Genomic DNA, 20,302 nt, shown 5'->3' on the forward strand with positions numbered 1-20,302 from the left:
CGTAACCCCAGTCCAGAATCCCTTGTGGCTTCTAGAAGAATCAGGAGGATCCCTCTATCCAGAAAAGGCCCACACACCAGTCGGGTTAAGTCTAGGGGGAGTGGGGGCTTGGGGGCTGGCCTTCTTGGAGGGACAGATGCTGCAGCAGGAGGTTAGACAGCTGGAAGAACTCCATGAAAGGCAGGGGATGGGCAGAGCAACAGGGTTGACTGAGACCTCCCTCCGCCAACAGGGGAGTGGGCTCGCAGCAGATGAGGCAGGGGCAGGAAGGAGGCTGCTGAGCCCTCCATGGAGACAGAAGGATGGACAGAATAGCTTTCCAGACTTGGGGGCTGGGACAAAGACCTATTTGCCTCAGCATCTCCCACTACACCCCACCCCTGGCCCCATCACTGCTATGGTGCAGACACACCCTCGAATATAGACACAGAGGTTGATGCTTTGCAAGCTTGTGTGTACACGTGCGCGCGTGCACACGTGCGCACACGAACACACACACACACAAAGGGGGGGTGGGGGTGGGCAGTGCATGTGAAGCATTGATGTGTAACGAAAAGAACTGAAGATGGTCTTTCCGACAGAGCCAGAGGTGAGCAGGGGAACAGAAATGTCAACTGTCTTCACGTGCGCTGCTCTCCCTGCCCCCCCAACATGCACGCACACTGCACACACTACTTCTGAGGAAGCTTCTGGTCTGCTGGGCAAAAGCAAGCCGTCCTTCCTCCCCCTTCCTCCCCTCCGCACAGTGGGGAAGCCAGAGCAATCTGTTCCTGATGGGTAAACACAGGCATGAGTATGCGCGCACACATGCTCACACACACACCCGCGATTCAGGGGTGCGTGACACCCAGTGCTCACTTCACCCCAAGATGGGACGCACACTCGGGCTCTCACTACCACTGGCAGAGCCTCCCAAAGTCCCCCACCTCCACCACACACAGCCAGAGCTTCACAGACACACCCAGGCAGCCTCTCACTGACACAGGCACTTGGAGTCTCCCATCACAGCCACTCGTCACGGCCTCCCACGTGGACACCCGCTGCCACAGCCTCGCACATGCTGGTATGCGCGCACACACGAATCACAGTCACAGTCACACACAACAGACTCTCTCACACGCACTCAATCAAAACAGTCCTGGTCTCACATATGGATACCAGCACACACTCAGAACACTCACCCTTCCACACAGATAACAGAGCACCTCCAGAAACGCAGAGCGCGCCCCCCACCCCCCGGCACCCTCAGCCCTCACACCCCTACACTCGGCAGTGGGAAATAGATACACACTCCATGCTGGGACCTTGGGTTGCCTGGCCTGTGCCTGGGGGAAGACAGGATAAAGCTCAGGGTGGCCTAAAGCAGGAAGGGAAAGTTCCTGAAAATCGAGGAAACAGATTATTCCTACTCGGCTCCTTCCTCTCCTAACCCTGCTTTTGCCAGTATTTGGGAATGAGGGGAGATCCTGGCCAGAGCAGAGGGGTGAGGGAGCCCCCGGGTGAAGAGATGATGGCACTGGTGGCAGCAGGAGCCAGCAAACCCCAGAAACCAGCCTGCCCCCAGGGCCCTCCTGCCTCACCTCCTCACCCCCTCTTCTCCAGGATGAGGAGAAGCAGCAGCTCTCAGCCTAGCCACCTGCTGAGTGACCCCAGGCCTCTTCAAAACCTCTCTGTGCCTACAACTGTCTATAGGGCACCTGAATGTCAGGCCTGGCTGCAGGAAGGGAGGCAAGGGGAAGGAGATGAGGCCTCGACCTCAACCCCCAGCCCCTGCCAAAGCCCTGTCATCACTGTCAGACCCCAAAGAGAGATGGGGACAGCACTGGCCAAGCCAGTGCTCCTCTGACAAACCACTGAGGACAAGAATCCTAAAGTGTCCTTGGACCCTGCAGCCCCACCTCCCATCACAAGAGAGGACGCTGTGTCGCTGTCCAGGCAGAAAGGAATCCAGGCTGTGCCGGCAGGGCCCCAACTGGAGAACAATTGGCAATGCTGTTGACATCCTCACCACTTGCCACTCCAGGTGTAGCTTGAGCCCTGATGCCCCATCCTAAAGTGAGTCTGAGAGGGCTCCATGGAAGCCAGGCGGGGGAGCAAACACCGGGCAGCAGAACCTAAGGGAACCAGGCAGGGCGACCCCATAAAGCCAGGTGATGGGGACTTAGGAAAAGCAGGCCGTGGGCACAAAAGAAATCAGGCAGCAAGGTCTGCGGAAACTAGGCGACAGGGCCCAAAAGAACGTAGGCTGTGGGGGCCAAATGAAGCCAGGCCGCGGGGACTGAAGTTAGCTAGGAGGTGGGGACAAATGAAGCCAGGCGAGAGGCCCACAGGATGGGAGAAAAGAAAGCTATCAGGAGCTCATGCCCTCTGTCTAGATGTCCCCCACACCCTGGGCCTCTCTCTCAGTAGCCCCCTTCCCACCCAGGTGCTGGTCCCCTCCCCCAGGCCAATGCACACAGCCAGAGCCCCCTCCTCGCTCAGAGGCCTGGTCCAGTTGCAGCCACTGGGCCCCGGCCCCATCCCTGGGACCTCAGGAAGTCCCAGCCCCTCCCACCGGCTGCAGAGGAGGGGGGCTGGGGGGGGAGAAAGAGAAGAGAAGAGAGACAGCTTGGCAGAGGGAGGGCCGAGCAGCCGCGGGGGGCGGGGGCCGAGAAAGGAGCGGGAAGCGGCGAGGCGGGCTGGCGGGCGGCGCGGGCGGGGGCGTCTCTGCCGCGGGAGCGGGGGTGACAAGTTCTCCGGCCCTGCGGCTGCGCGGCCACTGACCTGGGTCCCCGTGCAGGCGCCCAGTCGGTGCCTCCGGCGCTCCGCGGGTGCGCCCGGCCGCCCGCGGTCATCGGGCCCCTGGGGTTCGGGGCTGGGGCCCGGGCGGCCCGGGGAGCAGGCGTGTCCCCCCCCCCCGCCTACCCCCACCCCCGAGAGTCCCGGCGGGCGGGCGGGCGGGCGAGGCGGCGAGCGGGCCGGGAGGAGGGGAGGAAGGAGCGCGCGGCGAGCGAGCGAGCCGAGCTAGCGGAGGGAGCGAGTGAGGGACGGCAGGCAGTGAGGTCATCCTTTGAATCTAATTGTCTGAGTCAGGAGGAGATGTGGCACTCGATGCAGGGGGAGGGGAGGGGGAAGGGACCCTCCCGGCTCCGGGCCGGGGCCCCTCCTCACACCCAGGGCCGGCCGCGGCCTCCCTTCCCCCGCCCAGGGCCAAGTTGTCTCGGGCCAACTGGGACAAACCCCTGCCCGTCTCATTCAAGGCTGACCTCTGCTGCCATGGGGGCTCCAACCCACATCACCCCCAGAGAGCGGCCACCTTTCTATTCTCTGGGGCTGATGCGGACCCCCTCCAGGCCCAGGTTGCCCTCCCGCATGTCTGAGGGTAATGGGAAGCCCCCATCCCACCCCCAGGTCGTATTTCTGCCGTGTGAGAATAAAGGGGGAACCTCCACCAGCCTTGCAAGGGACCTTCGTGCACTCTAGAAACGTGGAGTCCCCAACTCTATTCCCCAGGTGACTTCTTGCACTGGGAATTTGGGGGAATCTGGACATTGAACCGAAGCTCCCCTTCCTGCCTCCTGAGAATGACAGTGCAATGCCTCCCAGTCCTGCACTTTGGGGGGCATAAGGACCCCCAACGGAGCCCAGGGTCTCTACTCTGCATGCCCAACTCTTCAGGAGGGGCAGGAGCCAGGCCAGAACCCCAAGGTCCCCAGAGGCTGCTCAGGGGAGCAGGTCACTCAAGTGGTGGGAGGGCAAGACGACAGTTGGGCCCTGGGCCCGTCAGGTGTGCACGCACAAGCACATGCACACATGTGTACACGCACATGGGGGGAGACCAGGCGGCTGGGGACACTCACGCCGAGGGCCACACACCCCTCCCCTCGCCCCCATGGGGGAGGGGTGATAAATATTTAAGCGGCTTTTAGCTCTGAAGGGGATGAAGCTGGGGGAGGGAGGGGGATCCACAATGCCTGATTAATGGGGTTACCGGCTTGGATCAATCCATCTGCCCGCCGCTCCCTCTTCCCTCCTCCCTCCTCCTCCCTCCCTCCGCCTAATGTGCTTTATCAGGAGACGCTTTTCTGACTTGGCAGCGTCGGGTGTTTTAAATAGACCCATTTAGAGCAGGGGTTGGGGGAGAAAGGAGGGGGGGAAGGGAGACAGAGATTGAGACAGGCTGGGAGACAGAGATGAATCAGGAGAGAGAGACAAGCCCCGGAAGAGAGAGACTGGGAGCGGAGAGACAGAAGGAGATACTGAGACACGGAAATAAGAGGCTGCGGATGACACTCCCACGGAGGCTGAATGGGGCCGGGGGGTGGGGGGGTGATGGTGAGGCCGAGGGGAAGCTGGGGGGGCTGAAGAGTAGAAACAAACAAACTAACAAAAGAGACAGACAGAGAGAGAGGAAAGGAGTCACCGACAGCAGGAAGAAACCCAGAGACAGGTTCTCTGCAAGGGCTGAGTGCTAGCCTGGGAGACAGCAGATATCTTTTATTTCCAAAAACAGTTTTTCATCCACTTTGTTAAATTAAAAAGCTGTCTTTAAAGTGGTGCTGGAGGTGCTGCTGCGGGAGGGTGGACGGAACTGCCAAGTCCTCCCTCTCAGCCTCCTCGTCTGCCCCCACAGAAGCTGCCTCAGCCCTAGCCCCCAGGGGTATTCTCCAGCTCCCCTGCTCTCTGTGATCCTCTGGGATCCCCAGGGACAGGGTCAGGGCATCTGAGCTACTGTTCATTGGCAGAAAGTCCTTCCTGCTGTCTGGCCTCAGTCCCTCCTGCTGCAGGGAGCCCATTCTCTTGCCTGACCACTAGCCTTCTCTTCTCTGGTCCCAGTTCCAACTCCCTAAGATGTCCCCAATCGGAGGGAGGATGATGGCCCTCACAGCTGAGCAGCTCACTTTCCCAACCGGCCATCACACTCCTTCCAGGTGTGCTCCCTAATACTGGGTAAATCTGAACTTCTGTCAGATACCCCACTCCAAGTCCCTAGGTCTTCTGGGAACAGTGAGACAGAAGCTTAACTCTCTCCAGCCTTCTGGAGCCTCCCTTCCTCCTCTTCAGAACCCCAGCTCCATTTTGTCCCTTTTATGGCCATGTTGTCAGCCTGGATACCCCCCCGCACCCTCAACAACACCCCATTCCTAGTTCTGAAGGGTCAGCAACCCACCCCACCCCCCCCAACTCCCAGGCCAGGAAAATGGCCAGTCTGTTTGGGAGCTGAGATGAAAAGCCTGGCCGGCCTTTGTGGGCCTCTGGCGGGTTTCGGACAATAGGCCCTTCCGTTCCGCTCCAGCGCGCCTCGATCCCATGGACACCCCCACCCTGGGGGCTGCCAATCCGGGGGCCTTGCCTGGCCGGAATGAAAGGCGGGGAGAGTCAGGCCCAGCCTCCGAGGCTGGCCTCAGAAGATTCTGGGCTTTCTGACCCTCTATCCTGCCTCCTCCAAGCCCAGCTGCTCCCTGTTGTCAAGCCAGAGAGATGCTTTGGGGGCAGAGAGGGAGCCTGACAATGAGACGAAACATACTCCCACATCCAGATTCAGCTCCCTCAGTGCAGAACCCAATTTTCTGACCTGGCTTTGCCCTTGCCTGTGTGACTGTGGGTAAGTCTCTTCCCCTTTACTGGCCTGTCATGAAAAGCCTCAGGAGGAAGGAGGAGGGGAGAGCAGGAAGAGATCTCAGGCCCTCCTTCACTCACATCCCCAGACCTACAGCCCCAATGCACCTGCCAGATGCCCTGAAACTGACCCGCCTCCCCTGGGTCCCCAGCACATACCTCTTCACCGCTGGCCGCACACGGAGCACATCAACGTCCTCCTCCTCCAGACCAAACTCTTCCTGAGACTTCCAAAACCAAGGGGGCGGGATGATGTGACAAGGCTGGATTCTAGAAGGGCAAAGGGCACAAATCAGAGGCTACAGAGGAGACCTTAGTCCAACTCAGAGCTCACTTCACACTCACAACCCCACTGTGAGAAGGAGAGACTGAGGCAGGCAGCAGGTAAGTGTCTAGAAGAGAAAAAGTTGGGAGTGGTCCAGACTCCCTGCAGCACCCTTTGCAGACCTTAGGTTCTGAACCACAGGGACAAAAGTAGGCCAGAAGCCAGTGGCCTGACACCACACATAGATACACACCCAAAGACAATCCAAAATCCCCACACAACCAGTTCACAGACACAAGCACCTCCATGTCACACACATTCTCCCATGCATACTCATACAGAGACCCATGGCCCCCAGGAGGGCATAAACACCCACCATCATACTGTTTTCTCCTCATCACCACTACGATTTATTGAGCATCTGTTACGTGTCAGGAACTGTTAGGCACTTTATATGCATGACCTCATTTAATCTTCATGACTTCTCCGTGAGGTAGGTTCTACTATTATTCCCATTTGACAGCTGAAAAAACTGAGATTCGGGGAGGTTGACTTGCCCAAGACCACACAGCTGATCCGTTCCAGAGCATAGATATGAGTGCAGATCTAGCTCCAAAGCCCTTCTGCTATACCAGTTTGCCTCTGCAGATCTCTCTCCCACCAGCACAGTGCCTTTCCCAATAATAATAGGAAGGGCTAACACTTGCTCGGGGTCCTTGATGAGCCAGATACCATGCTGAGGACTTAACACACAGTTTTGGCAGATGAGAAAACTGAGGCTCGGAGAACAAAAGCGCCTTGCCCAAAGTCACATGACTGGTAGCTGGTAAGAAAGCTGGCTGTTCTGAAAGTCACAGTTGCTTCTAGGACTCCACTTACTTAACAGAGCCCTCGGCTTCTACAAGACCCCGGGAGACTCTCAGGGTTCAACTGCTCCTCTCCCCGCCAAAACAGGTCCCAGATGTGTCTGCCAAAGGCATGATCAAGTGCCTAAACACAGACCCATGAGAAAGGGACTCCATGTCATCCAACCCTGCCCAGAGAGGCAGAGGTACCACCAAACAGGGAGAGATGGCCAGAAACGAAAACAAGGTGTTAGAGACAGGCTGGCTGGTGGTAACAGATACAGACACACCAAGAGATAGGTAGGCCCAAAGAGAGGAAGACAGAGACAGACACACGGGACCAAGGAATGACAGAGACAGTGGGAAAAGGAGACAATAGAGGGAGAGGAGGATACAGGCCGACGTGAAAAAAACACAGAAGGATAGACACAGACATACAGACACGTATGGAACCATCCCACCTTAACAAGAAGAAAACTGTGAAAACAAACAAGACTCAGGCAGTGTGTGGTACGTGTGTAAGTGTGCATTCGAGTGTGCCTGTGTTGGGGGCATGCAGAGTCTGTATCGCTACACACATTACACCAGCTGCTTCCAGCAATTTCATCTGATTAATAATAAATGCCCCGTAATTACAGCCACTCCCCCAGCCCTTCTTCCTGTTTTTTGTCAGCTGCCACCAGGCCAGCCCCCTGTGGACCCCATGGCCCCCTCCATCCTCACCTGCTGTCTTCTACAGGGCTGAGAGGACATGGGCTAGGGAAGGAGACCAGACTCCCAACCTGAGGGAGAATACCCATTTCTCTATCTTGGATTAATGCCCAATGCTCCCAAGCAAAAGGTCATTTCCCTTAGGTCTCACTCAGAACTCTCCCCCCTTCCCTGGGTATAACCTGTAACCCCTAATGTGGCCTAGAGGCCCAGGTCTGGGGACACAGAGAGAAATGAACTCTGGACTCCCCTTGCCCACTCTTCATCACTCACTGGCTGAAAGAAGTCTCCATTCACAAAGCTTCCCCAGCCTTGGAACCCCACAGGCTCAAAGAAGGAAGGGACCAGGACAGCCCCCCTTTTCCCACCCCATCATTCCAACCCAGGCAGCCCCAAAGTCTCTGCCCACTTGTGTACTCTCACGCTTTGGACACGCCATGGCTCCGCCTCCATTCCTGAGCCCCCCCAGGTCCACCTCCTTCCAGGCCTCCCACCCTAGCTCTCCAAGGCAGCTCTATCAGAATCAGCTGCGGGTTTGTGCTGATCTGTTTCTAATCGCTGGGGCCTGGTTCACGCTGGCCCCCACCCCCCAATATTGATTCCATTATTTGGAGAGTCATTGACGTCAAGGACCTGGATGGGTGCCAAAACCGCCTTCTCTCAGGGCCTGGGCCAGGGCCCAGCCCCTCATCTCGCGATTTCACGGAGGGGCCCAGAAAGGTCAGCTCACGGGCCAGGGTCACGTGACATCTGCCCTCAGAGGCTGGGGCTCTTCTTACCTTTTGGGGCCCACTGTGCAGTTCCTTTCTCCTGGGGGAGAGGGGCTACACAGAGGCATGGGGGTCAGAAGTGAGGTGGGGACCTATAGAATAGGGTGTGGAAGAACCTCATTGGGTCTTGGGCTGCAAGGAAGAGCTCTAGGAGGTAGGGATGGAGGCAGTGGCTCAGAAAAGGCTACTTGGGGAAGATTTTGTTCTTTGCCACACACTATTTTGGAACATCCTGAAGCTGGACTTGAAATGACTATTAGAGTACTATTGACTACTCGATTTTTATGTCTGATATCAGATGCACCTCCAGGCTCTCTGAGAAAGAAATTCTCTGCAGTGCAGGGTAACAGTTTACCCTAAATGTTGCCATCATTTGACTAAGTGGCACCACTATTTTATAAACCTTTGTTCCAGATAAAACAAAGGCTCTGTCTCCTGTGCAACTCTCGCCCATGCTGCCTCAGTTTCCCCACACTCTCCCAGTCTCTCGTGCCTCTGTGCCTATCCCATCAAGATGCAGCCACTGCTACACTGACCCACACCAGCAACTCCCTGGCTCTGGCTGGACAGGGTATTTTTAGGATCCGAACCCTGTGTTCTCAGACAGACATTAATAACCAATACAGACAGTCCGTGGTGCCCACAGCAGCTAAACAAACTCGGAACCCAGCCTCAAAGGCTCAGACATGGGGTCCACTGCCTTAGCTACAGTCCAAGAAACCCAGACCTAGAGAGAGCAAGGGACATGACATGCTCACAACCACGTGGGGAGAAAAGGACTTTCCCATCTTCTGAAAAATCCTGAAGCTGGGGAGAGGACAGAGGTGACCTCTGACCTCTGCCACAGAAGCAGGGTCATTGCCCTGCCCCAGTCTCACCTAGTCCAGACCTTTTCAAGGAAGAAGCTGCCTATCCTTTGCACTCCTTCCCTGAAGGCAGGGAAGTCCTTCCTTTAGTCTAGCTGCAAATCACTCAGGGGTCCTTTGAGCCAAACAGGGTTATACAACAGAGGCTGTTGGGTCTCAAGACACAAACCCCAGAGAGTCCCCTCTCCCCATGGTCTGTCCCACTCAATGTTCATTCCTCAACATTTCCTGAGTACCTAATCCCTGCCAGGTCCTGTGCCAGGAGTTAGGGACATGGTCCTGCCCACCAACAACACTCAGTCTGGCAGGAGAGAAAAAGATGTATTATTTACTCAGCAGTGCCCTCCCACTGTGCCCCTGGTCTGTGACAGGGGCAGGGTGGGTGGGTGGTAAGCAAAGCAGACCCCAGTCCCTAGGTCCCAGAGTTCACAGGCAATTACTATGCAGCCTTGGTGAGTACTGTGAAGAGGAAGTACAGGTGGCGTACGGTGGGGCATGCTGACTTCTTCCAGGACTGAGGATGCTTCAGTCCATTCCTACACCCCAGGACGGGCCCTTGGACTGCCCAGAAGTCACCACCGTGGTCTAACTTCAGTTCCTTCCACTGTAGCTCCAGCCCCAGCTTCTGGGAGCTGGTTCCCCGCAGCAGCAGGGTCTAACTCTTCCCCACATCTGCCCCAGCTCTTCCTCCCACTCCTTGGCTCTGGTGACCCCAAACCCAGCATGCCCTACGCTTTGGGGGTTCTCTTTGCCCTCTGCAGAGGTAAAGGGGGGTGACGACCTCAGGGCTCTCAGCTCACAGGGACCACTAGGCTCCCCAGCCCCTCCCCACAGGAAGCCAGGAGCCGGGGTGGGTGTGGTCACCCTGGGCCACGGGAGTTTACACAGCTGAGGTCTCCACCACTCCCCCCAACCCCACAGCGGGTCTGGAGGAGGGGTCAGCTCTCTCTTCTTAGCCTCCTTGTTCTCTGGGACGCCCCCCCTCCCAACCAGGCACACAGGGTTCCCCCCCACAACCATCTGCATTTCAAAGAAAATACGCTCCATCTGTTTCCGATTCATTTACACTTCAGCTCGCCATGGGGGGGCAGAGCAGGGTGCTTTGCCTTCGAGCGCATCACCCCCATAGGGGGGCTGGAGAGCACGTGTCCCCCTCTGGGACAAGGAGCAGTTAACAGCCTAGCCATCTGAGCCTGAGGGCCAGGTCCCTACTTCTTGGCTCCCAAGGGGTGCTCCTGTACTTCAGCAGCCCCGCCCACTGGCCTCCACAGCGGGAAGGTATATAAAGCCCCCGGCAGTGTCTCCAAGGCAGGTGGAGGCCTAAGGTTGGTTGCAACCTGACTCAATTGCCCCCCCTCCCCAGGGCTATTGCTCTTTTGGGAAGAAGCAGAGTGGAGAACGCTGGGCATACCCTGGAGACAGGATAAGGACTCAGGCATTCCAGGAGACACTGTGAGATATAACATAACTTGGTCCAACCCCTTTCCAGCCAGGGCAGAGGAGAGAGAGGCAGGTGGGTTCCAGTCCAGTCTCCTCCTCCAGCCACCTTCTCACCACAGATCTGGGGCTACCATCTCCCTTAGAATCAGAGATTCACCAACCTGGAAAGGTCAAAGGAGCCAGAGGTCTACCCCTCACCAAGTCAATCTTCACACCTCTCCCAACCTAAGGATGATTGGGATGGGGGAGATGTCTTGGGAGGACATGAATCTCATTTCCCCATACCTGACCCTCTCTATCACAGGAAGGGTACCCAAAACTATTTAAGGGGGATGTGCATGTACATGGGGAACTCTAAGGGTACATGTCACCCCTGTACCAAAAAAGCCACTCAACCTTCCTGCTGTGAGAGCCTAGTCTCCTCTGGAAGAAAAGGCAGAAAAATTTAACTGGGTCAGTGTTTCCCACCGCCCCCTCCATCAGCCCACAACCCAAGTAAGAGATGTGACCAAACATGTATCTCCTCCCCTCCCCACCTTTGGAGAGGACAGATCTTGTTCCTGTCCCCAACTTCCCTGAGACACACCTTAGCATAGGTGTATTTAACTGTGAGTTCTAAGTTACACTGGGAGTGTGAACACAATCCTAATGTGGGTTTGAATGTGAGCCCCAGATGGAAGGGTAACTGTGTGTGATTCTAAGTGTGAACCCCAGGGCTCCCATGTGAATATGAAAGCCTCAAGGTGCAAGCATGAGTCTGAGTGTGAGCCCTAGGTCCCTAGTGTGGGTCTGAGCACAAGCCCCAAGATGGAAGCAAGTTTAATGTAATTGACAGGGATGTCAATCTGAGTGTGAACTCCAAGAGGCAAGTATACGTTTGACTGTGAATGTAGGTCCCAGTGTGCATGTGACTGTAAGCCCCAGGACGGAAGTAGGAGTCTGTGAACCCCAGGATTCCCAAACAAGTCAGTATAGGCATTAGAGACTTAGTGTTCGTGTGAATGTGAGCCCCTGGTCTTCACGGCTTTCTGAATGTGAGCTACGTTTCCCCATGTGAGTCTGAGTGTGAGCGCTGGGGTCCCTTTATAAGTCTGGGTCCCTAAGTGATCCCAGGATGGAAGTGAGAATCTTGCATGTCCTAGTGTGAATCTGAGGGTGAACTGATGTGAGCATGAGTTCACATCACATGAGTGTATCATCCCCAGTGTCCTACGTGAGTCCTTGAGTTCAAATGTGGGCCCCAGGTTCTCCATGTGAGTCTGAGTGTGAGCCTCAGAATGCGTGAATCTGAGAAAGCTCCAGGGTCCTAGTGTGAGTCCCACTGTGAGCCCTAGGACTCCAGTGTGTTCTGAGCCTGGGCTCTAGGTCTCAATGTTAGCCTATGAGCCTCAGGACAGAAATGTGAATCTAAAGTGTGAGCCTAGAGTCCCAATGTGAGTCTGCGTGTAAACTACAGGACTGAAGTGTATCACTGGATATGACAAGAACATAAGTGTGAATCTGAGTGCAAGTCCATTGTCCTGGTGTAATTCTTGGTGCGCGTCCATATGAGTTTAAGTGTCCCAGAGGAAAGCTGAGGATGAATTCCAGAGCCCCTAGAAGTCTTGAGTGTTAACTTTAAATTCCTACTTTTCACATAAGGCTCAGGGTCCCAGTTGGAGTATTAACTGTGATGGAGTGTGAACTTTGGCTGCATGTCACTGATCCTGACCAGGAGCCCTACGAACCAGTCCAGAAGATTTGTGTGGGTTTTGGCAGTGGAGCAGGGATGCGCAGTTTATTGAGACACAGCCCCCTCCACCCGCCAAGCCCCGGCTAGCCCTACAGCCGTAGGAATATCCAATTGTTCAAGTCCCACCACCCCCATACATACATTGGTACACCATCACACCCAGAGTTAGACACACAAAAATGCACTCAGTGTTTCAGACCCCCTGGACAAACAGCAGTTACAGATGCACAAACACACCCAGCATTTCATACTCCCACCACTTCAGTGATTACAGCCACACGAATACCCTACCGACACAGACACAAATATACCAAGTATTACAGGCAACACAACTAGTGTTGCAGACACACTCCTACAGCGGCATGCAGACACACACCCAGTGTTGCAGACAAGCTGCCAGACACACAGACACACACAGAGGCTTCTCAAAGAGAGAGACTAGACGGAAAGAGAAAGAAAATCCTGAATTTTCAACAAGGCGTGAAATAGTCCTACCCGCCTGAAGCTACTGAAGGGGGGGAGGGGGTCTAGGGAGCGCTAGAGGAGAGGCTCGGGAGAGGAGAGAAGAGGAGGCGAGGAGGAGAGCTGTCCGTCTGGTGACCTCCCCGCGGCCCAGCCCCCACGCACGGGGAGATACACTCCTCCGAGCAATACAGGGATACCCAGGCCGGCTCATGTAGAGCCGCACTGTGGGAGACACACACCGGCGGACTCACAAAGAGACGGGGATACACCACAGGCGGACCTACACGGACACACAACACAGGAACACTTACAAAGAGATACTGGAGGAGACCCACTAAATGGAGATACATCCAGGCGGACTCACGAGAAAACCACAGGCGGGCTCACGCTGACACACACACACACAAGCGGATTCACACGGACATACATACACTGGCAGACGCGCAACCGTCCATTCACACCCCTGGGCGCTTTGAAGTCCAGATTTCTGCTGGAGAAAGAAGCCGCCTCTGGGCGTGCGGGGGTCACTGCGACCCCCCAGCTCCGTAATTTTCCCAGACCCTGCGCGCAGTGCTGAGCGGTGAGGGAGAACAGGGAGGCTAGGGCAGTTGGCCCCTGCCACCTCCCGCCAGCCGATTGTCCGCCCCCCCCTCCCACCACGCCCAACCCCCGGCGCGCCCGGACGTGGGGGGCAGCTTCTCCTGCGCCCCCGCCCCCGAGTTTACGGGCAAAGTTTCCCGTGAACTTTCCTGTCCCCTCCCCCCCGGTCTCGGGCCCATGCACGTCCCCTCCCTCTTCCCGCGCGCACGAGGGCCGCGGGTCTGTAGGTCAGCCGGAGGGTTTGAGGGTCCGGCCGCGCGCGCTCCGCGCTGGGTACTCACCGCGCCCTCGGGCCGCCGGGGCTCCGCGCCTCGACCTTCGACCGCTCCCGGCAGGGAGCGACGCAGGGAGCGCGGAGCTAGCACCGCTGCCAGATCCTGCCGCCGAGCCCCGCGCCGCGCCGGCTGGAGCCGCCGCGTCCGCTGCCGCCGCCGCCGCCCGCTCTGCACCGGCTCCCCGGCGCTCGGCGGCTTTAACCCCCCCATCCTCCTCCCTCCCTCGCGCGCTCCCTCCCTCCTTCCCTCGCCCATGTGACCGCGGGCGCCCGCTCGGCCGCGCGCGCCCTCGCTCCCCTCCCCCTCCCGCCTTGTCTCCCCGCGCCTCGGCGGCCGCGCGCCACGACCCCCTCCCGGCCACGGCCCCCGCGTGCCCCCGCCTTGGCACGCTCCCGCGCCTGGCACGCGCGGCCCGCTCGAGCGGGCACACTCATCCTGCGTAGGCCTGTGAGCCCCCGCTCCCATTCGCCTCGTGCTGGCACGCACCCTCCCCACCGCGGGCACACTCGCCCGCACTGGCACGCTTGGCCCCCTCGCATTCGCCCTCTCTCGGAAACGCCTTCCAGACTGCTGTAGTCCCCGCGCTTCATGTGCAGCCCCGACCGCGGGTCTCAAAAACGCGCACGCACACACACCCACACCCACTCCGCTGGCTCCCCCAGGGCCGCTGGGCGCACACCCAGTCCCCCCGGGTCGCTCATTCACACTCACTCGCTCACTCAGCCTTGGCCAGGTCTCCGCTGCGCACACTCCCGCACGTTCAGGCCCTGACTGCCTCGCACCGACACCCTGGCACACCCCGGGCCAACTCTCGGGGTCCTCTGGCCGGCATCTCCGTGAGAAGAGCGCGAGCCAGGGCCCCCAGGCCCCACTTTGGTCAGGGTAGGCCATAGGTCTCCGCGCCTCCCCTCTTCCTATCGCCCCCCAACAACGACCCCACCTCACATCCCGCCCAGGCACAGACACTTACACCCCTCGCGCTGAAGGGAGGAGGCTATTTGCTCGCATGACCCAGCATGGACCAGGCTGGGAACCTAGGCCCTTGCCTCCCACCAAGTCTCCGGTGACACGCCACAATTACCCTCTCCTTTTTCACCCCACCCCCCACCCCTGGACACACGGCCTGAGGAGTGACCGCCAATGGGATGCGGGTCTTAGGGAGGGTGCGCCCTTTATGCCTGGACCTGCAGTGCCGGAGCGCGAGTGCCAGAGTTTGGCGCTGGAGGTTCACCCCTCGAGTTTCCCTTCGCAGCCTGGGCCTCTGAGGGGCGGGTGTGCTCACTGCACTGGCCCCCGCGCCTCCGGTCTGGCTATTACATGGGGGATTAAGGTTAGACAACCTGACTCCTTGTGAGGCCACAGGAGAGCGCAACAGAAAGGGTGAATGCCAGCGGCGGAGAACGAGTGACCCGCCCCCATTCCCACCCCACGGATTTTTCACCTGACCTTTGACCCATAATCCCTGCTCCTAGCCCCTCCCAGGAGCTGCGCAAGGCCTGGGGGCGGGGAGCGGGGAAGGAAGTATCTCGCTGCTTCCTCACACCCTTCCCTAGTAGGCTGCCCAGAGCGCCCGGGCCCTTTCCCAACAAATGCCTCAGGGACTCCCATTGCAGAGGAAAAACCTTCTTCCCGCCACTGCCCGGGCTTTTCACTTTCACTTCCGTGGCCGCAGAATCCCCTCAGTGCAACCGGCAGGGGTCAGTCGGGGCTGTGGCTCAGAGAGAGCCGGCTGGGGCTTAGGGACACACAGAGAAATAGTGGCGCCCAGCTGAGATCCAGCTCACCCCCACCCACAGTAGGTGTCCTTTATCTGGTCTCCCCGGGCCCGGAGCTTCCAAGTGCCCAGGCCGCGGGCGGGGACGAGGTGGTGGGCACCAGGAAGGAATAGAGACGGTGCGACAGAATCTGTGTTGGGGGGGGGGCGGAATTACCCCTCCCCCGGCGCCGAAACTAGGCCTGGGAGAGGTTGGGTTCTGGGGCGGGGAGGCCCCTCCCCTCGAGGCGCCGACGGGCGTCGAGATCTGCGGGTGGGGTGACTTGACCTCCGGATACCCCCGTGTCCTGGACTCAGCCTCTTTCTGCCAGGTTGAGAGCAGTGGGGAGTTCCGCCCCGGACCAACGTCACCTCTCCACCTGGGGACGCCTGGGCTGCCGACGGCAGTGCCCAAGTCCGCGGGTGCTGGGGCAGGGTCCATGCGGGGCAACCGGGGTCTGGCAGCCGGATAAATCGGTGTGTCAGAGGATTAGCCAGGACCAGAGGCGTACGTCGGACCGGATCCCGGCGTCGGTCGATCTCTAGCTTCTCCCGGCTCAGTACCCGGCGGCCGCGCCCGCTTCCCCAGGGCCGCAGCGACACCTGGCGGGCGGTGCGAGACGCGCGTTCTCTCTCAAGCTGCGGCTCCAACATAGAGGCAGCGCCCACCTACTGAGCAACCGGGGTGCGGCCCCCCTCTCCCTCCCTCCGCTACCGCCTGGTCCAAAAGCGATTCTCCTTGCATCTCAGCTGGGGCAACAGATTACTCGTGGGTTTCTGCTCCTGCTGGCTCCAATGCTTTATCTGCACATGAGCTTCTGAGCTTTCTAAGCTTCCGTGTTGAACCCTCCTGGACCCCATTTCCCTGGGGCAAAGCCAAGCCTTGTTGGCGGCTCTTCAAAGCCTTGCAAGAACTGGCCCTGTCTCCTCTCCAGCTTTATTAGGCGCCCCTATCCCCAGTATCCCCAGCTCTGCACCAGCCCCCCTCTGTCTCATGGCACCGCTATCCTTAAGCCAAACCCCAATTCGCTGACACCCTCTCCCAGCCCTACCCCATCTTCACCATCTGCCTCTCCTATGAGGGGCAGTGGGAAATAACGCCCCCAGTTCAGAGCCCTAGTGTCCTGCAAGTGATGGTTATCCCAGATTTGATAATTCTGGAAGGCCTTGGGAAATTGGGGAGGGGAGAGGTTCCCTGGAACCTTGACTTTGTAAAACTTCCTGGAATTTTACACCCACCATGAAAGACTTTTGGCTCCACCCTGGCAAGTGACCTTAACTTGAACCACCTCCCATCCCCCTTCCCCAGAAGATAACTGTGCCATCCCAAGCCTTTGGGTAGCAAGGACCCTTCCCCATTCCTGCTGTCCTCAAGGAAAGAGAGCCCCCACCCCACCTACCTTTTCCAGTACTCCTTCGGGAAATGGTGTTTATTTCTAACCTGCTATGCCATCAAAAAGGTCCACCGTGAGGCACGTACCTGGCTACCCAGCATCACAAACACTCACACGAGCCTCTATCTCACCTACAAATGCCAGGCATAGGCTTCCCTCGTGGCGCAGTGGTTAAGAATCCACCTGCGAACGCAGGAGACACAGATTCGAGCCCTGCCTGGTCCGGGAAGATCCCACATGCCGCGGAGCAACTAAGCCAGAGCGCCACAACTACTGAGCCTGCGCTCTAGAGTCCGCGAGCTACAACTACTGCACCTGCGTGCCACAACTACTGAAGCCCGTGCACCTAGAGCCTGTGCTCCGCAACAAGAGAAACCACCGCAGTGAGAAGCCCGTGCACTGCGATGAAGAGTAGCCCCCGCTCGCCGCAACTAGAGCAAAGCCCACGGGCAGCAACAAAGACCCAACGCAACCAAATATAAAATAAATTTTAAAAAAAATGCCGGACACACATTATGTAAAGTCACACACCTGGCCTCAAAGAGTCAAACTTGTATATTGAACCTCACTATGGCACACTGGGAGTCAGGGACCCCAGCTTGGGGCTGGGGGTTAGAGGTCTCAGAAGGGCGGGACTCCCCGAATCACGCACTTATACACCATACCACACATAGACACAGTCACCCACACAATCATGTACTCAGTCACACCACGTGTCACACAGGCACACACGCAGAGTCACACACGCTCTCAATCACACGGAGTCCCACACTGGGGTTTGGCGAGTCCGGGCGGGCTCCAGGAGGCGGTTACGTAAACGCCCTCACAGCCCCCCTCCTCGCTCCCCCTCACCCCCCTCCTGCTTCCTCATGCAGTGCCAGCGCCCGGGGCTGCTTGGCTGGGGCCCGGGAACAGCTCGGCCTCGCAGAGGCTCCAGGCGCCGAGAAACCTGATCCGACACAGCCCCAGGCTGAGCCAGGGAGGGGGACCCAGAGCACGCCCCCCCAACACACTCAGGGTCCAGCTCAGCCCCCCAGAGACGACTCACACACATCCCGGGACAGCATCTAGGCCCCACTTACAACACTCCCTGCAGACCCCCTTCTGGAATCCTGTCATCTGTATCGCCACCTGAGTGTGCCCCGAACCCTCTAATCTCTGGCACCAGAAAAGGGCAAAGATCCCCTAAAGGTAGAGAATGGGTGAGAGCTGAAGCCATAATGTTGGTGCCTAAGTAGTCAGCCTGGAATTGCTGAATACTCCAGGAGTTCTCTGGAGCCATCTCCTCTTCCTCCCTGGGGTTCTCTAAAGCCACTGAGAGATAGAGATGCTTTCACTCCTGCTCTGGGCCCCCTCAGATTTGCTGCCTACCGATCCCAACATATTCTTTCAGAATTCTAAATTATCTGGATAGTTCCAAGGCCCCCCTCCCTCTCTTTGATATCTTTCCTTCCTCCTTAGTTGGAAGTTCTAACTCCAGTCTAACCCCAGTTCCTCCTGTTTTGCTAAGAAGGAAGTTTGAGGGCAACCTGAGACATTGGGAATGAAATCCCTGAAAGGAGGAAGGATTAAGGCTCAGGAAGCTCCTGAAAGTCAGGAGTCTAAGAGAAGGGGAGAGACCCCCCACCCCCACCCCAGCATAACCCTCACCCCACTCTGCAGCCCAGACTCAATTTTTCACAATAGCTTTTATCTGCCTGGGCTGCCCAGGCCCAGGCAGAAAGGGAATTTCCCCCTATGTTCTCTGTTAATGAACAAAACATTTCATGTTGAAATTCCTCCTCTGCCCCAGCCCAGTGTCTCCAGGGCCCCCCAGCCTGACCAAGCAGGAGTACCACTAAGAGGTGAGTAACAGAGTAGGGGGCAGCTCCCAGGGGAAGTGTAATTTACATTGAGGGGGCATCTTTTTCATAAATAATTAGGGTGGCTTTTTTTCACTTTTGGCTAAAATCAACCACTCCTGTGGCAGCTTCCCAGAAAGGGCGGCGGGAGGGCAGCCGGAGCTGTCCCAAAGCCCAGGACATGGCCCCCCTCCCCTGGGCGAGGAGCCTTCCCCAAGTTGTTTTCCTGGTCTCTTCTTCTTGGATGTTTTTTTTGATTATTAATCACATTTTCCATCTGCAGGCTCAGTCCAGAGCCCCTCCCCCTGGGGTCAGGGCTGGACAGAGAGAGGACGAGCGGTCTCCAGGAGGATGAGCTGGGGATAAGATGGGCAGTGACCCCTGGTCCTGGCTGACTGACTCGAAAGAGGTTGTCCGTGTCACGTCACAGATCACACCTTCACCACCCTGGTATATAAAAGGATGTTCGTCACTACAAGTGGAGTGAATGAATGAACAGGTGTCCAGCTTTCACAGCACCCAGCTGGTGCTGGAAGGCAAAGCCCCCAGGGTCCTTCCCCTTATGCTACAGACAGGCAAACAGCTCAGAGGGGGGAGTCACCTTCCCAGAGTCATACAGCAAGTTAGTGCCAGAGCCAGAACAGGACCCCAGGAATGCTGATGGCTCCTCCATTCATAAGGCAGTCAATAAATATGTATTGAGCACTTAGCATACGCCAGGCATTGATCTAAGAGATGGTATATAGTAATGAACCGAACAGACAAAAATCCCTTCCCTCTCAAGGATGTGGAGCAACTAAAACTCCACACACTGCTGGTGGGTGTATAAGTCGTTACAACTGCTTTGGAACACTGTTCGGCAGGATCTACTAAGCTAAACATATGTATAGCCTATGACCCAGCAATTCCTCTCCTAGATATATACCCAAAAGAAATTATTGTGTATGTTCACCAAGAGTGTTCTTAGTAGCTTTATTCATTATAACCTCAAACCGGAAACAACCAAATGAATGAATAGATTGTGATATAGATACAGCAAGGGAAAAGGACCAGCTATAGCTACACACAACAAAAATGGATAAAGCTCCCAGCCGAATGTTGAGCAAGGAAAAAAAAAAAAGAGAACCAAACACAAAAGAGTATGCATTGAATGATTTCATTTATATGAAGCTGAAGAACAGGCAAAACTCATTTATGGTGATAGAAGCTGGAATTGCAGTTACCTTTGCTGGGGGAGTGGGAGGTTTCCAAGAGTGTACATACATATGTCAAAATTTAAGTTGTGCCCTTAAGATTTGTGTGCTTTACTGTTTACTTTTTGCCTAAAAAAAAAAAAGTTTAAAAATCTCCTGCCCTCATGAGACTCACATTCTAGTCAGGTAAGATGGATACTAAAAAAAATAGGTAAGTATTTAGTTTGTCCATGTGACAGTGCCGTGTCTGACTCCACAGGCCCATCAGGGAAGAGATGACAGCCTAAATGTCACCTAAGAGAAGCCTAGACTAAGCCCCTCTGCCCTCCCCCAGAGTGCCATACTTTTTCCTTAGAACAGTTTGTGTGATGTTCACCTACCTAGTTACTTGCGTGGCACCTGTGAGCTCCATGAGGGCAGCCCTGTGGCCTCCACCTCCAGGCACCTAGAGCTGGGTCTGGCACAGAACAGGCGCTCCTACCATGTGAAATAGGTCTAAATAAATGTTGAATGAGTGAATGAATGAATGATGCAAGCAGAACCTGGGGGAGTAG

At 56.9% G+C, this 20,302-nt stretch overlaps 1 protein-coding gene across 1 annotated transcript in view; it reads right to left on the reverse strand.

Annotated features, from left to right (window-relative positions):
* The window catches only part of CNTFR (ciliary neurotrophic factor receptor), a 39,317-nt gene extending 24,401 nt beyond the window's left edge, over positions 1-14,916 (reverse strand). Inside the window, exons 1-2 of the mRNA XM_082657426.1 lie at positions 14,752-14,916; positions 5,758-5,868 (exon numbers count right to left, since the gene is read on the reverse strand). The gene's annotated coding sequence lies outside the window, so the exon portion shown is untranslated. The remainder of the gene's footprint in view (positions 1-5,757; positions 5,869-14,751) is intronic.
* Between the last annotated feature and the right edge of the window lie 5,386 nt (positions 14,917-20,302).

This window comes from Grampus griseus (assembly GCF_964374135.1).
Source record: "Grampus griseus genome assembly, chromosome: 6".
NCBI lineage: Eukaryota > Metazoa > Chordata > Mammalia > Artiodactyla > Delphinidae > Grampus > Grampus griseus.